The 18718-nt window shown below is 40.1% G+C and overlaps 1 protein-coding gene across 1 annotated transcript in view; it reads left to right on the top strand.

Annotated features, from left to right (window-relative positions):
* MAPK8 (mitogen-activated protein kinase 8) overlaps window positions 1–18718 on the top strand; it is a 231195-nt gene that overhangs the window by 89609 nt on the left and 122868 nt on the right. The window lies entirely within an intron of this gene.

Here is an 18718-nt window from a genome sequence, read left to right on the forward strand (position 1 = left end):
TGGGCTGCGGATGTGCTGGAAGGTGTTGAGAGAGCAGAGCCTTTGAAAAGAAGGGATGGAAAGCATTAGATGAAATTCTGATACTTCAATTGTTTGTGGGGCGGGAGAGGTTCATGACAGAGACTGATAAAAGAGAAATAAACAAAAACCATGTGGCTGCTTTGCTATGTCCCTTTCAATCCGCAGAGGTTCTGTGGGGATGCAGAGCAAAGCATGATGCCAGTTCCATGTCAGTTCTGGAGGAAGCTGGAAACAGATGTGTATCTATGAATTGGGATACCTCATGTTTCCTCACTTTTTAGTCTGTCTAAGTGAAAAGTCTTGCATTCTGGGCCTCATTTACAAATAGTTTCAAATCAGTTTTGCAGGAAATTGCCCCTCAAATGCAGAGTGTAGGGGCATAAAGAGTGTAAGGACAGAACCTATACATGTTCCTCTTCCATCCTGGAAACTGGTTATTAGATATGTCTTTCCATAGACAAATTCTGAGGAAGAAATTGGATGCAGCAGCATCACTCCCCATCACTCAAGGATCACTGGGCCCAGGCAGAAAAGAACAGAATGAGGAGGAAAATACAGAGATTTCACCGAGGATTCTTAGAGCAAGACATGTGCAGTGGTATGTGACTGTGTGGGGGGAAATGGAAAAGGTGGTTGAAAGCCCAGAAACTGGAGAGATCCAATGTGACTGTCAGTGCTGAGCAGGAATGGGAAGACAAGAAAAAGGCTGTTGCTAAATAAGTTTAGGACATAAAACAGACAATGAGAGGAGAAAGCCTTTAAGTGGGAGGAAGGAAACAGAGACAAGAAATAAAAGATTCTGCATGGGAAGAGAGTGAATAGGAAGTCTGAGAGGTTGAGAGAGATTAAAAAGGGGATTTCATGCAGAAAGAGCTGAGTGAATATGCAATGCAGTCCACTGATTTATTTTTTTTCCAGAGCAACTGAGTTTCCATACCAGTTTCAGCTAGCTGACTAAATGCAAATTAAGTGGAGCTAGCACACAAGATCCCCTCTAGGACCTCCCTTATCAATCAAGGAGCCTCAGCTTAAAGGCTGTTAAAAGTGAAAAATTTAGGCCAGTCAGCTTAAACTGATAACTGCACAATATTGCTGCACAGACACAAGTCCAGTGTGGGGCAGCTGGGAATAAAAGTTTGAATTAAGTGTACAGTGAAGATTTAATATGTGCATTTACAGACCATTTATTGTAATGTGACAACACTCTGAACTGGAGCTATGGGCTCCTAATGTATTACAGATAATACTTAAATGAGAAAAAAATTATGTTAGATTAATATTGTAGAGGGAGGAGGAATGAAGTGATTTTTTTTGAAGTAAGTACATGGGTAATAAGCGTTTCACTTCTTGTGCTACTGGTTTTGACATGAAGAGTGGGCAGTGAAGCCTTATTTTATGCTTCAGTGCAAGGAACAGATTTGCTGTTGGACTTGCAGAAGGTCATACAGTGATGGTAGTGATTCATAGTAGTGGGACAGTGGTCTCCTGAGACCAGCCATGAAATCTGAATTTGCTAACTGGAAATAATGATATTGTGGTGGAAGGCTCTCATCTGTTGCCAAAGACTCTCAGTGGAAGCTTGTTCCAAACCATGTTTACCACAGTTGTCTATTTTCCTTTTGCTCACCATGATCCTTTCCTGGCACATAAAGATGAGAAGAATCATGCAATTTGCCACTTTTCTTGTCCAAACAACAAAAAAGTTTGGAAATTCTGACTTTACCCAGAAGAGGCTTTGGAAGAAACAAATTAGCTCTGTTCACCTCAGCAGTGATTAAATGTCAGTAAAAATTTATTTATGTGAAATGAAATTTACTGACAGTTAGACCCACATTTAAACCTCTCCAACCTCTGCTGGAGTACATGAGAATTGGACTGGGGCTCCTTGTTCCTGCAGAGGATGAGAGGTTGTGGAGACATTGTGATAGATCATGGGGACAGAACACAATTAGGGACTTGGAGGGCAGTGTAGCACAGGCTTCTTTTCTATGCGGCTTTTACAAGATATTTTATGATTTTATGAGATTTACTTAAGCAGAATCAAACTCAGGGTGCAAAACCTTCAAATGTTTTGAAATTAGATCTGCTCACAATGTCCCATTTAGGTTTTTTTTTGATCATTGTTGAAACGTAGCAAGAGGTTGCTGCCTCTGAAGTTCAAAGTGATCCAGAACAGATAAATATACTTGATACTTGATAAATATTCCAAAAGTTAAAAACAACCTCCTTTTGTTTCTCTGGTGCTTAATAATGCTTGTCATGGAAATGCCTGCAAGCCTTACTCTGACATCTTTGTGGCACTCCAGTTCTTATAAAATATCCCTTACTACTTCTTATCTCCTTTAGCAGTTATATGGACTTTGCGAGATTTATTTCTGTTGTGGTTGGGTTTTGGGGTGGCAGGGGTTTTTTGTGTTTGATTTGTTGGGTTTTCTGGTTTCTTTTTCCCATGAAAAATGAGAGAATAAGAAAAGCTGGGTATTTTATTTACTGGAATGAAAAAGTGAAATCTAAAAAGTTGCTAGTCAAAGAAAATAGGCTGAATTTCTTGAAATATTTTTTTCAGTAGTTTAAAAACATTGCTTCACCTTGAACTTTTAAAATGCCTGCACTTTGTACACAGAAATTAAATTTTCAAAACAAAATTTCTCATTGAGAAGAAAAAATTAGAAAAGCTTAGTCACACTTGCACATATTTTGAGGTTTTCTGCCTCCAAGTGCTGTTGTGTGCCATCAAAGTTAACTTCATTAGGGAAGTAAGAACAACCTTTAGAACATTACCTGTTTTGTGCTTATGATTGGAAGAGGATGCCAAGGCTCGTCACAGTGAATTCTCCTCCTTCTTTGTACATTAGTGTCTCCTTTTCAACTAGTCCTGGAAAATCAGACTTGAGCCTGCCCAAGGAACCCAGCAGAAGGCTGGGTGCTGTACAGGGTGTGTTAAGTCTGCAGGGTTCAGAAAATAATCAGCTCATGTCCTAGGTATGATATTTGCTGGCTGTGCCCCCTGCAGTAGTGAGTGCTGCCCTCTGTCTGTGCATTATTGCATACAATAATCTCTCTCCAGATTTATGACACAAATGAGTTTATCAGCTAAGTTTCAACGGCATATTGGACATCACCTAGACAGGTTGTGGAGTCTCCTGTGGAGATATTCAAATGCCATCCAGACACAATTGTGCTCTGGGAGACCTGCTTGAGCAGGGCAATTGGACTGGATGAATTCCAGTGATCCTTCCCAACCTTACCCATTTTGGGAATCTGTGAAATATAGCTACATGCGTTAGTTTTTTAATTTTAATCTTTTAAAGGTAGAAAAAGATTCAAAAGCTCTTTTAGTACAATAAACATATAGGGATTGAGATTATTTAGGAGACTAATGAAAACATTTTAACTGAGCTGCAAAAGTGTTCATGATACAGGAATAGATCTGGTCAGTACTTTGTGACTGGCAGACTAACATCTAGTCTATACCAGCTTTCTTTGAGGCTGCATTGCAGAATAGAAGATTAAGATGAAGATTAGGTTTGGATTTCTCAAGGGATACATTAATATTCTTTAACAGCATGGAAAAGAATCATATTTGCTCTTACTGCAATGGAAGTTAAACATAAATGAACTGTGTTGCCCTCAGAAAAGACAGACATTGTGTATCACTTCAACACTGGTTCTGATCTATTGACTCAGACAGCTTGCTCATGGTCTGCTTTTTTCCAATGCTCAGATTTCTGAAAACAACACAAAGGAAGAGGAGGAGTATTATTTTGAAATGGGTCAGCCCTCCTTGTGTTTTTAAACCATTTTAGGTGTTGATCACAATGTAATGTTAAAGTATATATACACAGAGGGATAAGGGCAAGTTAGGAAAATACTATAGTGATAATAGCTTTTTTAAAAATTTATCTAGACATCCACAGCAGGTAGGTTCTGTCATGGCCCCCACAATATGTAAAAGGAATTGTGTGTGCTTGTGAAGCAAATAAAAAAGGGGTCAAACAAAAGGACTCTAAAAGAGAAGCCAGTTCCAGTTGGAAGTTTGAGTTTGTTCTCATAAAATCAAAAGTAAAGCAAAGAGCTGTGGAGGTGTAAACTGGATTATAGATATGATGTGTGCTGCAATGGGGCAGCATGGGCAAACTGTTCTCTCATCCTTTGCCCTTTCATGACCTGTCATTATGAGATATTAACTGTATTACATGTATTACTTGGGAAAAAAAGTCTCTTCACACTTCTGTTTCACCAACACAAGACTCTGGGTTAGGTGCTGTGTGTGGGACAGTAAAAGCAGGCCTCAGCAGTAGCATGTGTGTGTCTTATGACAAAGAACAGATTTGACTATGATGTCTTTCATCATTGTCAGTAAACAAAAATTTGTTATGAAGAAGCTGCTTACCAGAATCTAAGCAGCACTGTAAATTTCAAGGCAATTTTTGGCCACATCAGCTTGACTTTTTCTAGGCTTATGGGGTTAGGCTGCAAGCATGGAAACTCATGCACTGAATATGCAATGGGAGAACTTTCTTATTGTTCCTGGAACACAGCAGAAAAGCATGCTGAGAACTGGAAGAACAACTTAGCAATAAAAAGGTGAATGTGACAAGAAGCTCCCAGGCAAGGCAAATGAATTCCTCACCCCATCTGGTCTCCAAGTAGTGGGTGAACCTCTAAATAACCAGAGTTTGGTTAAGAATTCAACAGCTGGAATCTCCTAGCCATCAGAATCATATGTCTGTATTTTATCTCCAAAATGCCTATCCTCACAAAACCTGAGAAGTAGAGCTCTCCTTAGAATATTGTATTCAATTAACTCCTGAAACTAGAAGTACAGCAATTACAAAAAAAACCAAAAAAACAAAACAAAAAAAAAAAACAACCCAAAAAAACCAAAACAAAAGCAACAACACAACCCAATAAAACCCCAACCAAAACAAAGCCAACCCCCCCCCTCCCCCCCCCCCCCCAAATTAGCACCATCTGCTGCAGTGTGTTCAGGTTGTTTTGAACATTTCCTGTGGCATGCTGAACAAGGTCATGATGGTCTTTGCTCCTGAGGTTCAGTTAGACTCCATTCCAGTGCAGAAGGCTAGCTTGGCACAGGTATGACATTTAGACTTGAACCTGCTCAGTTACATCTAAGAATGCATCACTGGCAGAAATTGTTGGTTGCAGAAGGGCTAAGCAAATAGATCTTGGTGAAAAATCACTATTACTGACGAGAATTTATTTATGAGTTAGCAGGCTGGAAAAGCCTGACATTTCTGTGGGTATGTCTAAGTGGTATGTTTGCTGCAGATAACCTAAGCTGCCACTGATTTGGCCAGAAAATGTCAGACTAGTGTTTTCCTTGTATAAACTGTTCCTGAGCTTTTCCCCCAAAGCATTGGGCGTGCTTTTCATCAGTATAGGTTGGCATGACTTCTTTTTCCATCTGTTTGAAGGAGGGGGGCAGGATGGAGTCAATATTTTAGTTTCTAAAAATAAGCATCCCAGTTCCACCACCAAAAAGTTGGAAACTTTCACCTGACAATAGTATTGAGAGTTTCCATTTGCTTTGGCTTTCACCTCTAGATGCCAGTGTTGTGGAAGGATATTACCTATATGAACAGTACAGGTTTATGTGAATGAAAGCTTATTGTGCCAATCCATCTAGCCAGCAGAGTGTGGCACCTCGAGGAGAAAAAGGCGCAGGAGTTTAAAGAACAAAGTGGGTAGGAGGGGATGCTCTTCTTAAGGCACTGCAAATTCAAAGTGGAATATTCAAAGAGAAGCAGTTTCCCAGGGCAGCCCCTGTAGATCATCACAGATGCCTGCTCATTGCTTGTGCTTGCATTTTTCAAAGGCTGCTGCTCTGGCAAGTGCATGGATTGGGATGATTGGTGGCATAATGACAATTGCAGTTGTGAGCACTATCATCTGCCACCAACAGAACAGTAATTAATAAGGTCTGCCCTGAACAATTCCACTGGCTTCTTGTATGCTGACATGTGCAACAAATTCTGAAGGGAAGAGACACTCGGTCTGGGGTCCCACCCATCCATCCCCCCTCTTCTCCTTCATCTTCTCACTCTACTTAGAAGCATTTTTTTCCTTTTCTTTTTACTTTTTTTTTCTTTTCCTTCCCCCCAAACCCCTCAACAAAGGTTACAGTGTATAAAAAAGACTGCAAAATATTTTTATCTCTTATCTATGTTTCTGACAACGTTATGAGCTTCCTTGGTGTGGTATAGAGCTCCATTAGGAATTCCCAGCAAATGAGATTTATTTGTTTATGTTGATGCTTTGAAGCTATATGAATTCTGTGTGTTGCTAAAATTCACTGGTTGCTTTGCTTTTTAAGTGCAGCTCTCTTTGCTCAGTAATCACCTTTTTGTGTTTTGTTACTTGGTTTTCAAGTCTCATTTTACTACAGTTCAGAAGATTATGTACCAGAAATAAAGAAAAAAATGTATTTACTTTAATCTCAGAGATTCCTTGTACTGCTTCTGGGTCAAAACATTTAGAGAGACATATATTTGGTTTAAGTAGTGATCCATTAAATTGTCACATTTTTAAGGTAACTTCAAGGTAGGACAATGCCAGATCTATATGCAGTATAATTAATGCTCATCACACAGAGGCTAAATCAGGTGGAGAACCCTGGAGCTTGGTGTGGTTATAATTTTCAGAGAGCCTAAACTGATGTAAAGTAAACATGATGTTCAAATTCTGAATTCTGCCATAGTATGCATATCTAGTTTAAATTAATAAATTGTCATCTAATGTCCCAAGTAGGCAAATAATTTTATATCTCTACAGATGTGAAACTCAGAACAGCATTAAGTGTGTATTTTTATCACACCCTTCTGTGCTGCTTTTCTATACCCAAAGCTAGCAATGTTTGAGCCAGCTTCAGGAAGCAATAAAGCCATGGAAAAGTGGCACTTAGTTAAAGTTAAAAGTGAGTGTCAATGGAATTAAATTTACAATTGTTCTTAATCACGCTGTAGTCATTGATTTTATCAAATGTATGAGATGTAATTTTATCAGATGGAATTGTAGATAATGGATTATTCCATGGCTGCTTTGTAGCATTTGGGAACAGGTGCTATTGACCCGCTTCTGTGGAATACAAAACTGAATGAAAAGGAAGAGACTACCCCCTTATCCCATCAGAAAATTTAGGCAGGAATTATCTGTCTTAAATTTGGCTACTTTGAGTAAAAGTGAGAAAGTACAGAGTATCAGAGAGAAAGTGCAGAATATGTTTTCTACGCATGCACACATACACGTATGTGTGTGCGCATTTTCTTTTTTAGCAGTAGTGACTCATGACAACTGGAAACTTGGCACCTTCCCTTATTCCAGGTCTGGCATTGTGCCCACTCTGTACACAGAAGGAATGAAAAGCTTTTCAATTTCTCCAATCCAATTCATAATGCAGCAGTTGCACAAGTTCCACATGTGTGCTATTAGGAAGTCTCAGTGCAAGTGGAAATAGACCTTGTCACGAAATGTAGGCATTCATCACTGGTGATGCTGAGCTTCCCCACTTGGAGAATGGTTAGCTGTCTTGAAGTTCATTTAAAAACTGATTAAAGCTTTGGAATGGGCTGACTGGCTAATCCTGTTTATTCCCTTATGCCATTTGAAATTAATTGGAGGAAGATCAAAGGATGAAGATTGACTAGTACAGGTAATAAGAAGGTCTCCTGCTCTGAGATTTGTAAATCCCCTTTTCAATAGAATAAATGAAAACTTTTTACAATTACTTTGGATCCTCATGATGTATGGATCCAGCACAGCAAAAACCCCACCAATACCTGAGGTTTAATAATATATGATCAGGCACTACTCAGAGCAGCCACTGACTGTATAAAATGTGGAAAACCCTTAGAAGTTTATTATTCCTCATGCTATATAGCATAGTACAAATGGCTGGACTGTTTTTTTGTTTCTCTTTCTGATCTGGACAGCGCTGGACACTTGGAATTTCACTTGAGTCCCCTGAAGTGCTAATGGAATATAAGCAGGATTTTAATATCTGGTTTGAACTTATGAGGTTTGAGACTTAGAATAATTTACCTCTAAAGATTGTATGGCCATGATAATAGGAAATGGAGAAATTGAAAACTTCACAAAAAATGGTTGCAATGTCACTTAGACTGCTAGCTGGAAATCCTTCTTTTAGCAACAGGAAGGGTTATGCTGAGTGAAGTCACCTCATCCCATATGAATTAAATGTTACTGGTTTTCTCCTTCATCTCTTTTCGTTTTATTCATTCTTAGAATTAAAGAAAGTAGAAGATAATTTTATTATAAACTTAGTAAGTGTTTGGAGCAGGGTATATGGGGTATATTTAGTGTTGGATATATCTCCAGAGCAAACATATATAAAATCAGATATATTTTACAGATTAATTTTAGAAGGCAGGGACTGCACAGCACCCATTAGAATGAAGTCTCAATGCTGGTGAAGACAATTTTCACAGTGAAATCAAGTAACTTTTTGTGATAGCAAGCAGAATGATACATACAAAAGAGATTCCAGAAGATTTTTCATATTAAGAAGATATAAGTGCCGTATTCTGTATTGCCATGAGATAGTAATATTCCACTTGCCTGCATTGTACCCAAATGGATGCAGACTCATCTTTCCAGTTCTGTTCTACTTGAACCACTGAGTGCTCAAATGGCTTCTGTGGCTCATCTTGGCAGCTTGGAAAAGCTTGGTTCAAAGGGTCCCTTTTTGTTAGCAGGGATTTTTTTCATGGATGTCTCTCTAGTCCCTAGCTCCAGCTGGAGTCTGAAGCAGAAGCTGTGTGTTAATGTTTGGCAGCACAGGCTGGGGTTTTCCAGCCCAGCCAGATGCTGGAAGTCTTGGGAATCTTGCTAAAGAGGCTCCACATATTTGCCAGCTCAGTTGTTGCTTGGTTGTCTACAGCTGTGGAGGACTGGCTTTGATGGCCTGGATGCCCCCTACTGGACCTCTGTTCACACATTTAGATTTAGATGGTTTGGTTAGCATCTAGAGAGAAAGACACAACTTTTTTGATACTTCCACAATTTTTATGCTACCCTCTCCACTTAAGGTCAGTACTGGCAGGTTGCAGTGTGTCATAGAGTGGAATGGCACAAAGCTGTAAAAGCCAAGGCTGTAAACAGATTGTCCCTTGAAAGGGAAACACTGGCTGCGCTTCTTCTCTTTTATCCTTGTATTTAAATTGTATTTAACTTTACCAACCATTATTTTCTGGGTAGCTTTTTCTTGTGTCAGATCCTTTATGCTGGTCAATGCACTGAGAAAACAGATCTCATCTTTTCCATGCCTGGCCTTTGCTCTTATAAGGAGAGGGCTAATGATTACTGCACTGAGAGTTTAGGAAACTTTAGGTACTTCATTTTTCCCCACTGTTCCAAACAATTGCATAGATAGTACACTAGATGTGATATTGCCTTGTTACAGAAAATGCTGCTCTTACTTCTTTATTCCAGCATTTTTTGTATCTTCTATCCAGTAGTACACCTAGTTTAGTGTTAGGCTGCTGCTCCCTGTAAGGTTAGGAGTGTAAGTGCTGATTTGTCATATTACACCAGGGATAAGTGAGTATGCACTAACAGCCACAATAGCAGTAGCACTAAATTCTGTGACATGTCAGGTGTACATCTTAGAGGAAAGATTAAATAAAGGAAGCAGACATCTTTCCATAACACAAGTCTAGATGGGAACAGGGGAAAATTGTTTGTGCCAATCCTTCTTCTCTCTGCCCGCTTTCATCCCACAATTTTAGTACCAAACATAACCCAAACCTTTGGAGTGTCTGAACTATTGGAATAAGATGTTCTGTCATGTTTGGTTTCCATCTGGGTCTGGAGGCAGAAATGCCAGAATACCACAAGACAAGCCTCTTGCATGCTATTTCTAATCATGGACAGGAATCTGGCCTGCCCCCAGAAGGGCCTAGATGTGTTACAGCATTAGCAGGCATCCCCCAGAGCTCTGGAAAGTAAAGCAGTGTCAGACCATCAGCTCCCTAGACTGTATTTTCTTGGTTGCTGGGTACATGCACACTTTCCCATGTAACTGTAGGCAGCACTTGAGGACTTTCCAAACACAGCACTGTGCCAGTTTGTGGCAACTTCTGTAAGCAGATCATGAAAAGTATTGCCCAAAATGCCCAACAAAGGTATGTCGGTCTCAGCTGTCATTCAGATTATAGCTCTCAGTCTCTGGTTCTCTGCTGTTGTTAAAGCCAATAAATATATTAATAAGCAAGAGGGTCCTTCCATGAAAATAAAAACAGCATTTCTGAAAACATGTGCAAATGAGTGCAATTTTCATGGACTATTAATTTTCATGAAGATAGTAAGTAAGAACATGTTGTGATGTTGGTTACGTTTGTTAGCTTAAGAGCATTCTTTGGGCTTCTGTGTACAGCTGCAAAATCCCTCAGTCTGTCTATCTTCCCTTACCCTGACAAAGTGCCCTCATTAAGGGATTAAAGATGTTATTGCAATACTATTCATAATGTATACACTTTGCAGCCCCTCACATCTGTTTTCTGCACTATTTATCCAATCATCGAGACCCTTATTCATATTTGCCTTGGAGATAACAGGACGGGATACCAAAGGATTCCTGGGCAGTGAGGAAATGGCAGAGGATTGGTGTAATGGACTAATTAAAGACTTCAGGCTTAGACTAGAGAAATCCAGAATGCTGTGGTGCAGAGAGAATCACAGGATACACAGAGCGACCCCGTTTTCAATGACACAGGCATGATCAGAGCCACCTGAACATTACATTCCATAAAACATGGCTCTGCCAGATCCACCAGCTTCTGATAAGTGGCTGATAAGTTCTCAGCCACACATTAAGAGGGATGACAGGTTTTACTTGCCTGTGAGGAATGATGAGGAATCCAGGCTGCTTATGAGAGCAGAGGTTTTGCTCTCAGTAAGGTACTGACAGGCCACATGTGAGTCCATCAGTCTTTCCTCTCTTCTTTCTGACCTCTCAGTTGTTTGACTGTCTTGGCTCAAAGAGCTCTGATGGCAAGGTAAACTACAGTATGAAGGTGAAGTCTGTGTTCTTCTCAGTGTGTAATTTTAGATAAAATGCCTTCTTATCACTTCTACTGCTACTAAATAGAGCTGCAGAATAATCATATGCATGATTTATTATAGACATGAGCTCAACAGCCTAGATCTCTGGGTATTACTTATGTTTAATTTCAAAAATTCCTAGGGAAAGAGAATTATACAAAATTTCACTGCAGAACAACAAACACACTTTATAAGACAGCACTTTTAAATTATTTCACGTATCTGTTCACCTAGAGATGTGTCTATGCTGTATAAGATGGATGAACTTAATACAATTTTTCAAGTCCAAACCTCATTAATTTAAAAGTTGGAATTATGAAAAAGGTTTTCTGGGTACTTTTCAGTGTTAATTTGTTGAAGTCAGTAGATAACAATGAAACTTCCAGTGGAAATGCTGCAAGTAGTTCTATGTGACAGCTAAATATCACTTGCAAAGCATGAGTAAAGTGAAACACCAGGAAAGATGTACAAAGGAAGAGGCAATGGATAAGGATATGTGTATTACAAAGTTCTGGCTATTTCTGTGGCCAATATGACAGAGAATTTTATCATAAAAATAATGACTTCTGAGCTGCTAGGCTTAATGAATTAGAGCCATACTCAGAAAGGATGGCTGTAGCAAACTCAGACTCTTTGTGACCTGACAGTTGGATACTTAAAACAAGTGTGAGGGCATTTCAACTGTCTAAACATTACCCAGTGTTTTGTACAGATCTTTATGGAAGAGAGTTTTAAAGAGACATTTGAAGAATTTTAGGGTCACATGCTCTGCTTCTTCTTCAGGCTAATATCACTAGTAAATCAGTTCTAAACAAATGACTGTTTAAGTGTGTATTTAAAGAAATTAGAAAACTTGCCAAAACAAGAGATTCAAAGTTTGGAAAAAAGTTGGAGCTTCAATCTGCAAGAGTAGTTTACCAGCCTCCAGGCTACTGAAACTTCTCCCTGGCCATCCCTCAGCTATGCAGGCAGTCTAAATTGTTTTGGCAACCAAGTGCTTTCTCCTATTACAGACCAAAATACTGTTTTACAGAAGGGCATACGATGGCTCTCCTTGGCTCTCACATCCCGCGGCAGAGTATGGCCTAATCTGAGCCTGGGTGTGCTTTCTGCATGACCAGAGCTCTTGCACACTCTGCAGTGCTGCTGGCTCTGCTCCTCTGGGCAGTGTCAGCCTCTGCTTGCTCCATGGTCATGGCTGCAGTGGCCTGACAGCCCTTGCCTCCATAACATAATAAGGCTGTGGAAACTTTTGAACCTTTCTGCTTGGGAAGTTCCTGTCTCTGCTTTAGAGCATTCAGAGCACAAATCCATTTTCTGTCACTGTATCAAAAGCTCAGTTTGGTTTTGAATTTAGGGAGTAATATGACCCCAGAGTTCTCTGACTTGGAGATACACTAGAAGCTACTGGAACTGGCTATACCCTGAAGCTTCAGTGGAAAATCCCTTTGAGTTTGCTTGAACTAAGAGAAGTTTGATGGCACAGATGAGAGCAGATCTTCAGACACATTCCTATTTTCTGACCTGGGCACTATGAAGTGTTTATCTGACAGTGTTTTCTCACAGAAAATGAACCCCAGCATAATGGCCTGATGAGAATTACCTAAAGGCCAGGGAAAGGAGTAAGCTTATTTTAGCCAGAATTGGCTACTGTAGCAAATTATAAGCTCTAAATTTCTGGGGAGGTGGACAAAAGAGACTCAGAGCTGAACGCAGAGATGAGCTACCAAACACTCTTACTGCGGTAGGAATTGCAGCTGTTTAACTACTTCTAAGTCTCCTGTATGTTTCCTGTCAACTCTGCACAGGACCTCTGGAAAAGGTTTACTTTTGACGTCATTGTGGAAGAACACTGATACTAGTTTGATTTTGATTGTCACAAAAGAATAGTAAGAATAGTGTGAGAGGATTTGTACAGTTTTCACTGTGCCAAGTGGTAGTTCAGAAAACATGAATTCTGCACCTGCTCTTCTTTCCCTGGCCTTTCAGGTGATCATGGGAAGGTTTTGAATTCCCATTTCAAAATGGGAATTCAAAACCTTTCCTCTCAACTGAAGTTGGACCTCCTTTGTAAAATACTTGAAACTCTGTGGATGAGAAGTATAAGACACTAGTTCACATGTGTAGCATTATAGTTATATTAATATCAAAGATGTTGATGTTTGTGTTGTCCTCTGTATCTGGACCAAAGATTAGGACCTGATCAAAGATGTGATCAGTTGGCTTTTCACAACTTGGCTAGGCTTTGTCCATCACTCCCTGATGGACCTAAGGCATCACTGAAGGGCAGGAGGCTACTTCCTTATGTGCTGTTACCCCTAAGTGATCTCAGGAGAGATGGCCACACTTCCTTATGTGCTGTTACCCCTAAGTGATCTCAGGAGAGATGGCCACACTTCCTTATGTGCTGTTACCCCTAAGTGATCTCAGGAGAGATGGCCACACTTCCTTATGTGCTGTTACCCCTAAGTGATCTCAGGAGAGATGGCCACACTTCCTTATGTGCTGTTACCCCTAAGTGATCTCAGTGGCCAGCATGAATGGCCGTGATGAGCAGCACACCCTGTGACTGTAACCTGTCACAGTCACAGGTTAATCAGGGTACAGTAATTTGTGAGAACATTAATAAATACAAATCACTCTCTAGAGGACTGCAATACATTATTTTACCTCTCAACAATAACAGACCTTATTATCTTTCAGGGAGAAGCTCCTGTCAGGGCAATCAAGGATGGACACTTTTAATGAAGACAAATGATCTCCTTCAAAGGAGCAGTGAGCCTTGATTGGGCTTAATGGCTCACTAGTACGAAGCATGGATTTAATCAGAGCTCCAGCTTCTGTCACACATGGGCCTTGGAGTCAGGTAATTGGAGGCAGGTGCTAAGTACAATTTAAATGAAATGTCTAGTTAATAAGGACAGTTTGAAACATGCAATTTATACCCCTCCCCCAAGCCCTAGTCCTCTCAGGGACATGAAGGTAGCCAGCTTTGCTTGGGAACCAAATGACTCAATTTCTCAGCATTGCCTTTCACACTCAAAATACTCTGCTGCTACTTCTAGCTTGCCAGATGCCCCAGTCAGAGTGACCTTCTTTCAGACAAGATGGGCAATTGAGAGGCTGTTAGAGCTCATTATGCTTTGTCTTGTGCCAGAAGAGGCAGCTGAACCAAAATCTGGACAGAGATGAGGTCTGTAGGATTCTGGCTCTTAACTATCTCAGAGTCCAGTGAGGGAATCGGAAGGATCAGAGTAGTTTCCCTAAATGTGTATTGCCCCTAACTGTGGGTCTGAATGTGGCTTTCCAGACTGTATAGTGCATTTTAGATGGTCACAACTGCTTTGTTGATATTGGAGTTTGTATGACACCCAGTGCCTCTCATATTGGAAACTGAGGAACCTTCTGGAGAGCACCAAGGCTCCCTTCCTGCATGCTTAACCTGATACGTTTCCTTCCAGGAACAAAATCACAATTTGTTTTTATATTCATATATTTTTCCTTTTTGGTGGTGATAGGGCAGGAAGGAAAGCATAGCCTCTGAACTTCAGGGTGCCAGCAAGAAACTTTCTACTACTTGTGGCCTATATGCAGTTTCATTTGGAACCGTGTAGGAATTGTCAGCATCAGTAAGACCTGTGTTTTAAAGAGCAGTATTTTGTCTTTTTTTTTCTTTTTTTCCCTTGAAAAACTTGGTCATGGAGTCATCTGCTTCTGAAGTAAAAAATGCTTGTGGCTGAGGAAGAAAATCTGAACATATAACTTTGAACAATTGGAACAGTACTGAATAAAAAAATAAATAGTTATTTTTTTAATGAATATCTAGTTTTTGAAGAATGTCCTCTCTCATTTTTGGGCATTTGATGTCAGCAATGCTGAACCTTATAGGGGGTAAAGGGAATTATAGAAAGTTCAGTGAATATCACTAAAACCTTTTTCATGCTCTAGGTTTGCAGACATGAATCAACACAAATCCTAATTATTATTATTATCAATTACTTAGAAGTAAGGTTTAGAAGGCAAAAGCATAAGAACAATCCTATAGGTACTACAGGATCTCCTTTGTCCCTTTTAGGCCTTTTTGCTCTCCCTTGAAACTAACAGTTAAGAGCAGTGAATTCATAACCAACCCGAGATTTTAACTTCTGAGGAAGAAAGTAATTAGCCACTGGGTGTGGAAGTATTTTCCATTAGCAATTTTTTAAACCCAGACTGGAATGCAACTAAGCCTGAAGGGACTACATGACTGGGAGAAACCACAAATCTTCACTACAAGGAGATTTCTATGATCAACTGCTGTGAGCCTCATTTCTTTGTCAAGGAGGAACACACAGGCAAATAAGAACCCTTGATGCAACTAAGAAGTCAGATATTTCTGTGTGGGATAGCATGTGCTATTCTGCTTTGCAGTAGGGCCAGGAAACAGGTAGGGCTGCCTCTCTACAGCAGGACTAAGGTAACTAAACCTGAGCCACAATAGGTAGATGCACTTATTTCTGACAGCATAATATGACAGTAATATTGGAAATTGATTTCTCTCTATTAATACTTCATTACAGCAGGACCACTCAAGATAAGTTGACCTCTAAGGAATCTTTTTTAATGAAGAATTAAAATATCTCTGGCTCAAATTGCTTATTGAAGTGCTTGGAAACAGGAATTGTTCCTGGGGGCTTCTACAGTTTTGTCTAGATTTCAGGAAACCAAAAATGTTTTGGCTTTTCAGATACATTTTGAAATTCATTGTTGCTTTTCTTTTTTCATTCTTTTCCCTTCATCTGTTTTTTTCTTAATTGGGAATAATGATGAGTTATAATTAAGAGATGAGAAATAGAACAATATTGAGAAGTCAAATGGATCAAGAAAAGAGTCAGAAGTAAAATACAGGCCTTTTAGATTGGAATTGGTTAGTGTTCAGCTGACCAGAGTCCTGCTACCCTTCTGCTTTATGGCTTGAATTCCTTACAATAGCATCAAAGGTGGAAAAATTCCCATCAGTTACAGAACAAATAAAAAGCAAAATGTTCAGATGGCCTTTCAAGTTCATAGCAACATTGTGGTCATGAATCTGACTGCAGCTCAGGCAGCTGCAAAAGAGCTGCCAGCTATTAGAATTACTGTGTAGCTGCACTGGGTACCAGAAGCAGTGAACATTCAATAGCATGGGCTGCACCACAAACTGAACAAGGCTGGCTGTTGTGTGAGCAAAGGCATTGTGTCAGTTGTGATCATGTCTGCCTGTAGTGAAGGAGAAAAGCAATGTTCTGTAAATGGCAGAGGTTTGTGCTTCTAATCCCAGAGTCACATGTGTGTAAGTAGAGTATGTCATGAAAATTGATGCTGATGGGAGGGAGAAAAGAAGGGTAATTTGATTCTGTACTAGATGACAATGTGTTACACCCTTGCCTTTTAAATGTTGTTTGTTTCTGTGTACTTGTCAAAGTGAGATGTTTCTGCAGGAAGAGAAATTACTATTCTGTCAGAAAGAAAGCATTGGAAATACAATGATATTGTTTTTAGTCATTGTCCCAGCTGAGGAAAAAGTTCCCAGAATAAGAGGTGTTTGTGATAACTATATAGATCACTTTAGTTTATGTAGGAAAAAAAGAAAGTGGAGAGAAAGCCCAGGCTGGAATTTTATTTGCCCTCTACTTCTCAGCAATAAGAATTGGGACCATGTAATCATGAAGTGGTGAATAGTTGGTGCGTGTTCCATCTGCAGTCATGAACTTTTCAAAAGATATACACAGTTCTTAGAGACAACTCACACCTTAAAATGAGGGTATTCCAGTTTAGATTGGAAGCTATTTTGATGGGCCAGGAGGAGAATGTAACACTGATAGCTGCAGTGGGCAGGACACAAGACAAACTAGGGTGACTTGCACAGGAATGAGATTATCTCCTGAGCTGAATCACCCTGAGACTGTTGTCAGCTTGTAAGGGCACTAACAGTTGTGCCCAACTGTGTTTGTTCTTCTGCATGCCCTTGGCTGCTGTGCTCTGTAGGGAGCAATGTCCAATCCATTCCCAGCTACAAAGGACAAACAGGCTCTGCTGTTCTTATGGACAATAATTGCTTCAGTACAATGTCATTTGTGAGAGCTGGTGCAAGAAAACCAACTGCCAAATTTCCCCATGTGCAGGGCTGCTGAAATAAGGCCTAGGGCAGAGGTTCATTGATACTGATCAGGATTCACTTTCCCAGCTCTGGGAGCTGTTCACTGTAAGGCCAAGTAATTTTGTCTCAATGTGTACTTCAGTGTCTGTAAAAAGCCCATAAATAATGCTCTCAGAAGTGAAATTATTTGAAACCCTCCATGAAAAGTTCTATCCAAGCCCAAGCTGCCGTAGTCAAGCCAGCCTCAACAATACCTCATGAAATGTGTTCCTTTCATGTTTGTTCTGGGGCCATGGGGAACAATGTCCTTTCAGGACAATAGATGTCTGCAATTCATGGTGAATTTCCTTTCCTTCTCTCATTAAAATCCATTCATTTTCAGTTCAGCCTCTTCATTCTCAAAAATACATCTTGGATATTTGTCAACTTCTATTCATCTTAGTCTGTGCATCTAATGCCTTTGAGTCTGAATATTTCTTCTGATGGCAGAGCCTCGAGAGTGCTATTCTGCCAATTGGGGTGCATTGAGGAGAGCTTCTTGGCAAGCTGGCTCATTCCAGGGGAACAGACATATTTGAGTAGTGAGACCTCAGGCATTTATACTGTGCAGGAGACCACAATGCTCAGCACTCAGTAAAACTCAGAAGAGAACCACTGCCTAGAAAAGCAAAATGCTTACTGGCAAATGTTTTTCAAAATGGGCATGGAAAGCTGGCTTCAGTGCCCAGTTAGTTCAGTATTCCCTGAGCAGGCCAGAAGCAGGCCACTTCACCTAAGTGTGTAACCTGGAAGGCAATAACACAAACTTGCTTCTTGTGCATGTTATTGTATTGCTTCCTGCTCTGACACGTGTGTCAGCCAGAGAGCAGAGCTGTGATGGTGTTATTCCCTGGTAGTATGTGAAAAGAGATTGACTTCTTCCAGATAAAACTGTTCAACAGCAGTGAAGTCATAACAGCTTTGGCCCACTGGTGATTCAGCAGCGTTTCATGCACTGACAAGGCAAGACTGTCCTCAGCTCCTTACCCTGATCTCTTGAAAAGGGAAAGACACTGCACTAGCACTCAAGCAAGAGGCTTCTACTGTCCTAACTCCAGAGATCCTTGAGAGCTTGGTGACATCTGGTGGGAACTGGAAGGATCACAAGCCTTTTGTGATGACTGCAAAATAATTTGTAAAAATTTATAAAAACAAATTTTAAAAACAGTATACCAAAAACAAGCAAAAAAAATTGTTGATATTATGCTCAGAATCACAAGAGTACAAAATCTAAACATGATGTTATAATGATACATGCTGAATGCTGTATAGTTCAGAGATCAAAGGGCTTGAAATGCTGGTGGGTACATAACAGAGCTGAAATACAAGGAATTTGTCATTGGATTTTTGCAGGGATGTAAATGCTATCTTTTTATCAGTCTGGTCAGAGTATCAGTATAAAACCCAAATTATGCAGGGCACAAATGCTCATCATGCAGCTCTAGGCCCCCATGATAA

Source organism: Agelaius tricolor, unplaced genomic scaffold (genome assembly GCF_023055355.1).
Source record: "Agelaius tricolor isolate 1412-34295 unplaced genomic scaffold, bAgeTri1.0.p SCAF_13, whole genome shotgun sequence".
Classification (NCBI taxonomy): domain Eukaryota; kingdom Metazoa; phylum Chordata; class Aves; order Passeriformes; family Icteridae; genus Agelaius; species Agelaius tricolor.